The sequence below is a fragment of the Rhea americana genome, unplaced genomic scaffold (assembly GCF_003343005.1).
Source record: "Rhea americana isolate MKP2758 unplaced genomic scaffold, rheAme1 scaffold_1, whole genome shotgun sequence".
Taxonomy (NCBI): Eukaryota; Metazoa; Chordata; class Aves; order Rheiformes; family Rheidae; genus Rhea; species Rhea americana.
In genome coordinates this window covers 589,355-598,749 of record NW_028185038.1, presented here as the reverse complement: position 1 = coordinate 598,749, position 9,395 = coordinate 589,355, and the positions used below count along the sequence as shown (strand labels likewise).

The following is a 9,395-nucleotide window of genomic DNA, read 5'->3' as shown; positions in this document are numbered from 1 at the left end:
GCCGGTCCCGCCCGGCCCGGCCCGGCCCCGCCTGCTCGGCGATGTCTGTTCGGGCGGGCAGCGACGCGGCTCCCTGGGGCTCACCGAGGGAGCTCGGTAATGTCCGCCCTGACAGGGAAAGCGAAACACCCAGCCCAGGGAGAACAAAATGGGAGGCAGGACACGCCACGGCACTTACTTGTTCGAAGCCAAGGCTCAGAACTGCAATAACTGGCCTTCAGTATTTCTTTAGGGAACGTGAGAGCTTGAAAGTTAACTCATCTGGGTCGTGCCTTTGCGTTTTAAGTAATCAACAATATTATTACATTCTGACAAAGCAAAAGCAAGTAACTTCTCGCTCTCGGTGCAGGGAACACCCTTCATTGTATATTATTTTTGGACAGCCGCTGCAGCCATATTCTAGATGTGGAGGATGTTACTGTGTATGCTTATGTGAGACAGCTGCACCCACAAGCTTAAAGGTCTTCTTTTAAGCTAGCCTAGTCCAAGACAAACACTTGTCTTTGCCTATCATGCAGGGCAAGCCCTGTATGTATTAAAAAAARGGGGGGGGGGRGTAAAGACTGCTGCATACTGCATACCGGTAAAGCTTTCTTCGAAATAACCTACCTGTTTCCTGTTGCACAGTTTCTAGTGCAACTGTGTTTGCTTGCTTCAAAAAAACAGCTTGTCCAGCAGTAAGATTATGACTAGGACATCAGAAATACATACACCTGTCATTATTTTCTTGTAGAAAGTGAATTAAGGTCCAGAGAACTTAAGCAACTTAGCTAGGGAATCCCTGTGGGATATGCAGTCCAAATACTTTCTAACTCATTTTTCCACATCATGGACCATCCTACAGGTTGCTTTCTAACAAAGCAGAATCCATTAAATGAACTAACATTTAGGTTAGTTACAGGACACTCAGTACAGAAATAGATGTTTAATATCAGATTGGCCAGGCATTTTCAATTTCACATTTGGGGGGGGGGAATAAAAGAGAGACTATATGAACTATAGAGCTCATTTGTGTCCTGTTTGTGAGGAATCACTTTCTGGTTAATAATTTAAATAATCATATTGCCAGCCTCAGAAGTCTTACCACATGCTGACTTAAGTTCATGTAGCTGCATAAGAATCCAGCTTGAGAGAGAAAGATATTGAAGAGGAAATAACATACTAAATCACATATGTTAGTGCATAGTCTTAAGTAACAGGCTGAGATAAAAATGACTGGGGTGACTAATACCATCAAGAAGCTAATGCTAACAATAATAAAATCCTATAGAGGCTAAAAAACATGTCATTCTGTCTTTTAAGTGATAATCCACATGTTTATCTGTCCTGCGGTTGAACAAATGCTTTATAACTGAAGACAAATTTTCCACAGAGTACTTGATGGTGTCCACATTTTCACATCTGATGCACAAGTCTGGCACTTCTCCAGGCTCTTTTTACTACCAGTAAAGTTACAGTGCTGCACAGCTAGACATCCCTTCAATAATGCAATATTCTTTATATTTATTTGTACTATTTCACCATGTTTTTGCAGTCTGAACCCATGCTTTATTCTCTGGTAAGCAATACTTACATGACTTTTCTGGAGATATATCTTCCGGCTATCTCCTGTGCACGGGGCAAATTTTGTAAAAATATCCCACCCATAAGGTGTAGTCTCCTAAACTTCGGGTTGACAAGGGCAGAAGTGGTAGTTCCAAAATGATTTCATTACAAATGCAACAACAGCCTCATTGATTCCAACAACCTATTGACCCAGGGCTTAGCTTAGGGTAGATGCACAGCTTGCATCTACCATGATAATGTGCTACAGTGCCAAGACTTGATCTACTAATAGATTTTTAAAAGAGGGCTTCTAATCTACTTTAGCCTAATATGAAAAGGCTTCCTTGATTCTCAGATTCTCTGCAAAATTTCAAAGGACCACTGAGCTTCAGTTTCTACTGTCAGTAGTGAAGACAGTGTCTCCACCTCAAATTACACACCCACTGACAAGGTTCATCACTGTTCTAATCCTCTCAATTATTCTCAGTGAATAAGTATGAGGATTTTTTGCTACGAACTGACCAGGCTCTGACACCAAATGCATGCAGTAATTCCTGACATAGTACTTTTCAGCAATGGCACAAATTCAGAGCAGGCTTGACATATAACCCAATATTAGAGGCCTTACACATCTTTAGAATTACCTCTYATTAACCTCATAACAAGCTACCAGAACAAGATCCTCAAATCCTGATGTTAGTATCAGTATGTTAGCTCATATCCTTTCAAAATGCAACACTATGTTGCCTTCCTTGGTGGGTACATTTGATCAGTCCTGAGCACACTTCTATAATCCTGAAGATGTCTATTTCTGTTGCCTGTTCCATCTCACAAGTGAAACTCAATGCCTCAAAACAGTATTCTCTCAATTTCTGGGAAGGGAGGAAACAATGCTACTGGGATAAGTATACCATTTCAAGCAGAACTATAACTGTCTCTCTCTAAACCATTGTTTAAGGACAACAGGACTCTCACTGCCTTTTTTGGTCAACATGTTTTGGGTCCCAGTCCACCAGAATCTTCATCAGATTTTGACTTAAGTTGCCACTATTTACTCACTGTGCAAAAAAAAAAAAAAGACTTCACAGAAGGCCTATCTTCTGCTTAGCAGCTTTCACCTGCACCAGTTATCAAATGCTCAAGAAAATCATTTCAACAGGGAAGATTCATGCCATCAAATACAAAACTCACTCATCTGCGTTGGCATCCTCCTCTCTTCCCTCACAGGATCAATTATTATGAGACATTTCTACATTGCTAAAGGGTATTAGCTCCACAGTATCATCTTCACCTATTAAAGAACAACTCAAGACTTGCCACAAGTGGTACATACTTTCCCTGGATGAGGCTCTATATTCCTCTCCCTGTCTGAAGGGCTGGCTGGTAAAGGGACAAGAAGGCTGAACCCACTCCAAAGATTCTAAAGAATCTTTGTAGGCATTTTGATATCTCATATTTATCCAGTTTGCAGAATTCAGTGGACTGCTTCTATGCTTAATACCTGCAAGAATCTTTCTATTTCAGGGCTGGTTTTGGACCTCCATAATGTGTAATATGTAGGTCTTGAGCCTACTACCAGTATGGCAAAAGTGCCTAATCTTTGTAAGTCACATGACATCTCTCTGTACGATGCCTCAAGCCAAACTATCCCTGTAAAGTTTTCAAGCCTGGCTTCCCCACTATATGGTTTACTCCCCAAGTCTCAATGCCCCCTAGAATACCATGCCTTGTAAGATACAATCGTACTATGGTGAAGAAGTCCTTGAATCCTGCAAGGAGATGTTTTTGCATCTCACTCACCTTATCAGTCATGGTGAACAGCACTGGCAAGGCACTAAGGACTGTGCAAGGGCAGTTGTTCTCAAAAGAGAAATTGCTTCCAAACTCTCAGAATCTAGAGCAGAATGCACTCTGCAAAATGCTTCAAACCTTATCATGAGACTCTACAATCAGCAATGTGATGGCAAAACACAATTGGTAATGCTCARTCTGTGAGATGGTGTAATATTTCTGCACCTCTTTGATTAGTCTTTGGAAACTACTGTATTTAAAGACAAATACAGTGACCTACATCAGTGACCTATCTTCCAGTTATCATCAATACTTAGGCAGAAAGACAGACTTTTCTTTCATACCAGACTGAGGGGAATATAAGGTCCAAAATTTTAGATGACAATTCTAGAACACAGCTCAACCTTTTGGCCTCAAATATCAAATAAAACCTTTGGCCTTTCTCACTCTTAAATTTGATTCCTCTGATCCTGAAGTTTTTGACCATATTGTGACAAAAAGGTCATCAGAAATGAAATACTATTGTTATTCATCCATGTTCACCAATTGCTGAAGAAACCAAGTTTTTCTTCTTCTTCTTCTTTTGGCCTAACTCTCAATTCTTGTATGTACTATCTTTCTCATCCTCAGAATAAAAGTGGTTCCCATATACAAAATTAAGGAGATCCTTTAGATCTCCAGAACTTTATTATTAACCTTTATTAATTAAATCCCTTAGAGTGACTTTCTTCATTCTCAGTTCCTTATTGCCATTATCTGAACTGGTAACTCTAGCGTTTAATGAAGTGTGAACTGTGACTGAAGGTTTTTTTTTTCCTTCTTAGGTCACTCCAACATGCACCACCATGGAAGAAACTATGTTTACTATGAGTTAATACTTCAGCCTTAGTATAATTAAGTTAAAATTCAATCATCACCGAGACACAAATCCAGTCTTAATTACCTTACTACCTCTTCCTCATTCATTCTAGAAGACAGACCTGGTGTGCATATTAAGATGGTATGCAGTACAGGAAGCTTTGCTGTTAGAATCCCTAGTCATTTACTGCAGAAGAAATCCCAAAATAGATGGACTCATTCAGAATTAAAGTCCTGTCTCCTCATTTACGTGGGGAAGGACTACAAAGTAAGGTCACATCAAAATCCAAGGAGGAAAAATAAAATGGGGAAAAAAAAACACAGAATCAAGATTCCAAGCAAAACATCCATAAAACAAACAAAAAACAATAATAAAAAAAGAAAATAGACATAACTCATTGCTTCAAGAGTCCAAAGAAAGGCATCCTCTGTTCAGAGAAACCCTACTCTTATGTATCAGTTAAGAAGTATGCAGTAATGAGCCATATACAGGTTTCTTTACCTTGTCTCAGACATGGCTACTTTGGCCAGTGCCTGATGCTGGCTAATAAAGAGATCTTCTGAATTCATGCATACATAAATAATGTATAAGGCATATGACCCCATAATGCCAGCAAAATCTCAATAAGCTCCAAAAGATGCTACAATAGGATCTTCAACTTGAGCATTCCTAACAGACATGTCTGTTCTATTTATAGTACAAATGAATCCTATGAGCATTCTGTCATATGTACAGCTCCACATCAAAACCACTGACGTACAACACTGGCATGCTATAAATCCCGGACAATACAGAGATTAGGCAGTTGTGTTTGTAATAAACAAGGCAATTAATATAAAATSACAACAGCATCATAGTTTTGGCAGGAAACACTTCTACAAAAGACTACATTCTATCTTTGTCTCTGCCACAGACACTCTGTATTATACCAGGAAATTACTTAGAATTTCYCATAAGTAATGAATAACTGCTCATCTTAGAAGTTTTCTGAGCATCTAGTTTCACACCTTGGGTCCAATGAGCAGTGTCAAGTGCCAGCTGAAAACGTCTGCTAAATATGAAGTACTCCTACATTAGGTGTTTTTAAAAATCATACCATTGTGAAATCAAACTGGACATCCAAATTTGGTACTCCTAACCTTTATTTTAAGGTTTTGAATAAGTTTGTATGGTCTACACAGGGCCCTGGAAGAGTCTGGACTCTGTACAAAAAGAAAAAAAGTTGTTTTATTAAACTTATTATCTTAATGCATACAACAGGTAGCAATTCTGTGTGTTAGACTTAGTACCATCTCTTTACAGAGTTTATGTCTTCACGGTTTCATCCTGAAAATGCATTACTGATATAGAAGTTGTGAGAAAAAAAGCTGAAGCTTGAGTGATTCAGTAAGGAAAACAACATTATTGGAATAGGTTTGGAGATAAATACATTAGCTGCACAATTCTGCTAAAATTAGGTAACAGCATCAAAACAGTTCATATTACTAACACTGGTGTTATCAATAGCCCATTAAAATATTTGGTGTTTCCAGTGGTATACAAGTTAATTCAGACACATCAATTCATCATTACAATGTTATCTTCACTACCAAGAAACAGATGGATGGAATAAAGCAAAAATTTAGATTAAAATGAACAGTTCAATGGCCAGAGACTCTAGGACCACAGAACACAAAGCTCTGTCTGGAGTAATTAAAGCTCTACACTCTTCTAACAAAAACGTAACAAAGAACACTGACAGAGGAGTGGACATTTTAAAGAAATATTAAGTTTTGTAATTGTAGTAATTGAGATTAAGATTTAATCTAGTTGCCAATTGATCTTAGGCTCTTAGTAGAGGCTCCCTGAGAGCATTCTAAATTCAGTGGGCTCTCCAGTATTGAGAATGACAGAAAACAAGTTACTTATGGCTACCTGAGTAACACTCCCTTCTTCTGACACCTACAGAGAACTCAAATAGTTTCTTTGGGATCACATTTTCTTAGATTTCTGATATTCCACATACCAGAGAGCTATGTACTCTGCAGATTGTTAAAGTTACCAGTTTGTAAGTTCACTACAGTCCTGAATGAGGAATGACTTACTGATGTTGTTACTTTGAAATCATTTTTAATTCATGTCAAGTTAAGTTAAAAGTACAAACAAAGGTGTTTATTCACAGTATCTAAACCAGATAACACAACCTTATAAAAGGCATAAGCAGGCTGGAGGAGGTGGGAAGATAGAGGAAAAAAAAAAGAAAACCTACTTTTACTTTTAAATAAGAAAGGTTTTGCTTTCTTCCTTTCCAGATGCTGTCTTGCATAGACTTTTCTGATATCCATCTTACTAAAGATTGTTATTTCACMTACTTACAACTCAGATTGCATGCTTTATGGAGAATCTATATCTTAACACTGTCACTACACCAACATTACTACACTCACCACAAGCTGGCAGTCTGGAGCCTTCTTTGCATATTGCTGTGACTTTCTTTCAGTCATGTCACCAAATCACCATCACCTTTCTTTATTCTTCACATTAATTAGTTGTTTGTGAGATGTTTTTTTCAGCCCCGGTTTTGCTGAGATTTTTAAAGTTTACTTTCTCAATTTGCAGATGTATTTCTGTAAAATATTCCTGTAAAACATAAAAGTTCCAACTACTTCACCCACTGCATGCTGAATGGTTCTCAGTCACTTAAAAAAATAATTTAGAGAAATAATTAACCCTCATTAATGCCTAAGGAAATTTTCATAATAGAGACTATGTAAAAACAGTAGAAAAGGTTCTGAGATGCATGTGGAAACAAAAGTGTGCACAGTGGGAGAGCAGGACAGTACAGAGTGAATTCCTTTTTTTTTTTTTTTTTTTTTTTTTTTTTTTTTTTTTTTTTCTGTTTAATTTTCTACTATAAATTTGGAAAACTTATCTGCTACATGAAGCAGTTAACTGTGTAATACATTATCATGCTTTCCAAAGTATGGTGAAAATGACTACATAATTCTAATCAAAAATTCAACATACTTACTAAAAATTTATAGCACACTAAGAAATGTTATATGAGATAATATATTTCTATTTATTATTATTGTATGTTAAATAATCACCATAATTACCAGCATAGAGACTGGTGACAGGGCCTTGTTAGCTAAGTTCTTAGACCAATATTACTGTCTCAATTTTGCAGATCTGGCCAAGGCCAAACTTCATTGTTAAATAGCTGTATTCATATAACTGCTTTTTTGTAATAGTGGAAACAGGGCAAATCAGAGTAACTTAGCCACAATATTCTATACCAGCTTTTCCATCAATTTAACTATATCAGTAAAAACATATTGTAATTTAGTAAGATGTAACATGCAGAAAAGAAGGACCGTCAACACATAACGTCATGTTGTAACTTTGAGTAGCATACGAATGAAAAACTTAACAAGAGATTTCCAAAAGAAGATTATAATCCATAATCAGTGGATTATAACAAAACAGTTACTTGATGTTGACTGGCACCATCTAAATAGAAGATTCTTCTAAAGTATTTGTTTAAGAGGAGTGTTCAAGAGGTTCACTATTTCGCAAATGAAGCGGAATGATCAACTGACTTATTATATATTGTCATATATCCACAAAAACAATTTTTGACTAACTTTGATCCATTTTAAAAGAGCAATCAGTCAACTGATGAAGACAACTCAGATTAATAAGCTGGTAATTGTTTTAACACTTTGGCCAAAGGAAAAAAAAAAAAGTCTTCTACCTCTAAGCGCTATATTAATGCAAAAGRCAGCATTGCTTTCAAAATAGAATTTTTACCATCAGTTTTTTCCTTTCCCAAAAATAAGGCTTCTGTTTCTAAAAGTAAGACATAACTTATCACAATCAGTTGCATCAAAATCAAGTAAGATCAACTAAGTATTCTGCCACTAGGAATAGTGCCAAGAAATGTCAAACTGTCACCAGATCATACACTTACCACCACTCCATGTAAGTATGTTTAAAAAATGAAAACAAAACAAATAATTAAAAGATGCCCCCAAAAGTGAATCACAGTCAAATTAACTATTTTGACTAATCCTTCTTAGTCACAGAAGACAACCGGTGAACAACTGAACGTCAAAGCAGGAAAGGCTTTATACAGAAAAACTCAAGCATACCGCGGACTACTGCGAACTTGGAATTAACACAGCTCACATCCCCGATCCCTCAAGAATCTTCCTCACGGTGGATATACAGGAAAGGCCATGAGAAGTGTCCCTGAGGCAGGCAGCAGGCAATAACAGATTCACACTACAAGGACTGCTATACAGAGCCAATACCAAATCTAATGACCACTAATACACATAAAAGCTTTTTTTAGATTATTATCCAAAAATCCTAGAAACGTGAAAGCTGTCTTCCAACTAACGATGCGACTACGCTTCGGGCCGCCGCGGCAGCTAAGGGAGCGCTGGCAGCCCCGGCCCGGCGCAGGCGGGCGGGCAGCCGCCCTAAAGCAGGCCTCGCCGCGGCCGACCACGCGCAAACCGCCCGCCGGCCGCTCTGCAGCGCCCCGGCCCTGCAGCTGCCCGCACCGAGAGTGCGCCCGGCCGGTCCGGGAGGGCTCCGCCGCGGCCCCCAGGCCGGCGCTGCGGCCCCACAGCGGCAGGCCGCAGGACCCGGTGCCCCCAGCCCGGCCCCACTGCCCTTGGAGCGGTGACAGCGGCCACCACCGCCGCCAGCGGGCCGGAAGCGAGGCGGGCGGAGACGAGCGGCGGCTGCGCGCGCTCTTCGCCCGGCGCCGCCGCCGAGCAGGGCACGGCCCCCTCCCTTCGCCTGCCCGCGCAGCGGCGGCCACCGCCGAGCGCCGCGGCACCGGGAGCGGCCATTTTGCGGGCCGCGGCCCGGATGACATGTTGTGCGTCGTACGTGCGGCCGCGGCGCGGCACCGCCCCCCACGCGCGGCGCCTGCGCACTGCGCCCGGTGGCGGCCGAGCCGGGGCAGCCTGATCAGCGCCGCGGCGGCGGCGGCGGCGGGAGACAAAGCGCCCGGCTAATGAATGGGACGGTCCTGCCCGGCCCTTCCCTTTAACCCCTTCGGGCCCGGCCCGCGGCCCTGGCAGCGGCGACCTCCGGCTTCCCCTGCGGCGGCCGGCCGGCCGGGGAGGTGAGTGGCCCTGTGGCGGCAGCGGGAGGGGGCTGGGGCAGCGGCAGCGGCAGCGCGATCCGGCTCTCCGCTCCGCGG

At 41.0% G+C, this 9,395-nt stretch overlaps 2 protein-coding genes and 1 long non-coding RNA gene across 6 annotated transcripts in view; 1 reads left to right on the top strand and 2 right to left on the bottom strand.

The window, feature by feature from the left end:
• The window catches only part of BRD1 (bromodomain containing 1), a 65,665-nt gene extending 60,353 nt beyond the window's left edge, over nucleotides 1-5,312 (bottom strand). The window contains exon 1 of the mRNA XM_085326241.1: nucleotides 5,292-5,312. The gene's annotated coding sequence lies outside the window, so the exon portion shown is untranslated. The remainder of the gene's footprint in view (nucleotides 1-5,291) is intronic.
• Nucleotides 5,313-5,319: 7 nt separating this feature from the next.
• On the bottom strand, nucleotides 5,320-9,061 carry LOC146601747 (uncharacterized). Its single transcript, XR_014898385.1, has 3 exons — nucleotides 8,329-9,061; nucleotides 6,622-6,814; nucleotides 5,320-5,397 (listed from the first exon to the last, which is right to left on the bottom strand). It is a non-coding gene; the product is annotated as an uncharacterized LOC146601747 (long non-coding RNA).
• Nucleotides 9,062-9,139: 78 nt separating this feature from the next.
• ZBED4 (zinc finger BED-type containing 4) overlaps nucleotides 9,140-9,395 on the top strand; it is a 48,886-nt gene continuing 48,630 nt past the window's right edge. For all 4 annotated transcript variants that reach the window (XR_014898369.1, XM_085326185.1, XM_085326168.1 and 1 more), the window contains exon 1: nucleotides 9,140-9,317. The gene's annotated coding sequence lies outside the window, so the exon portion shown is untranslated. The remainder of the gene's footprint in view (nucleotides 9,318-9,395) is intronic.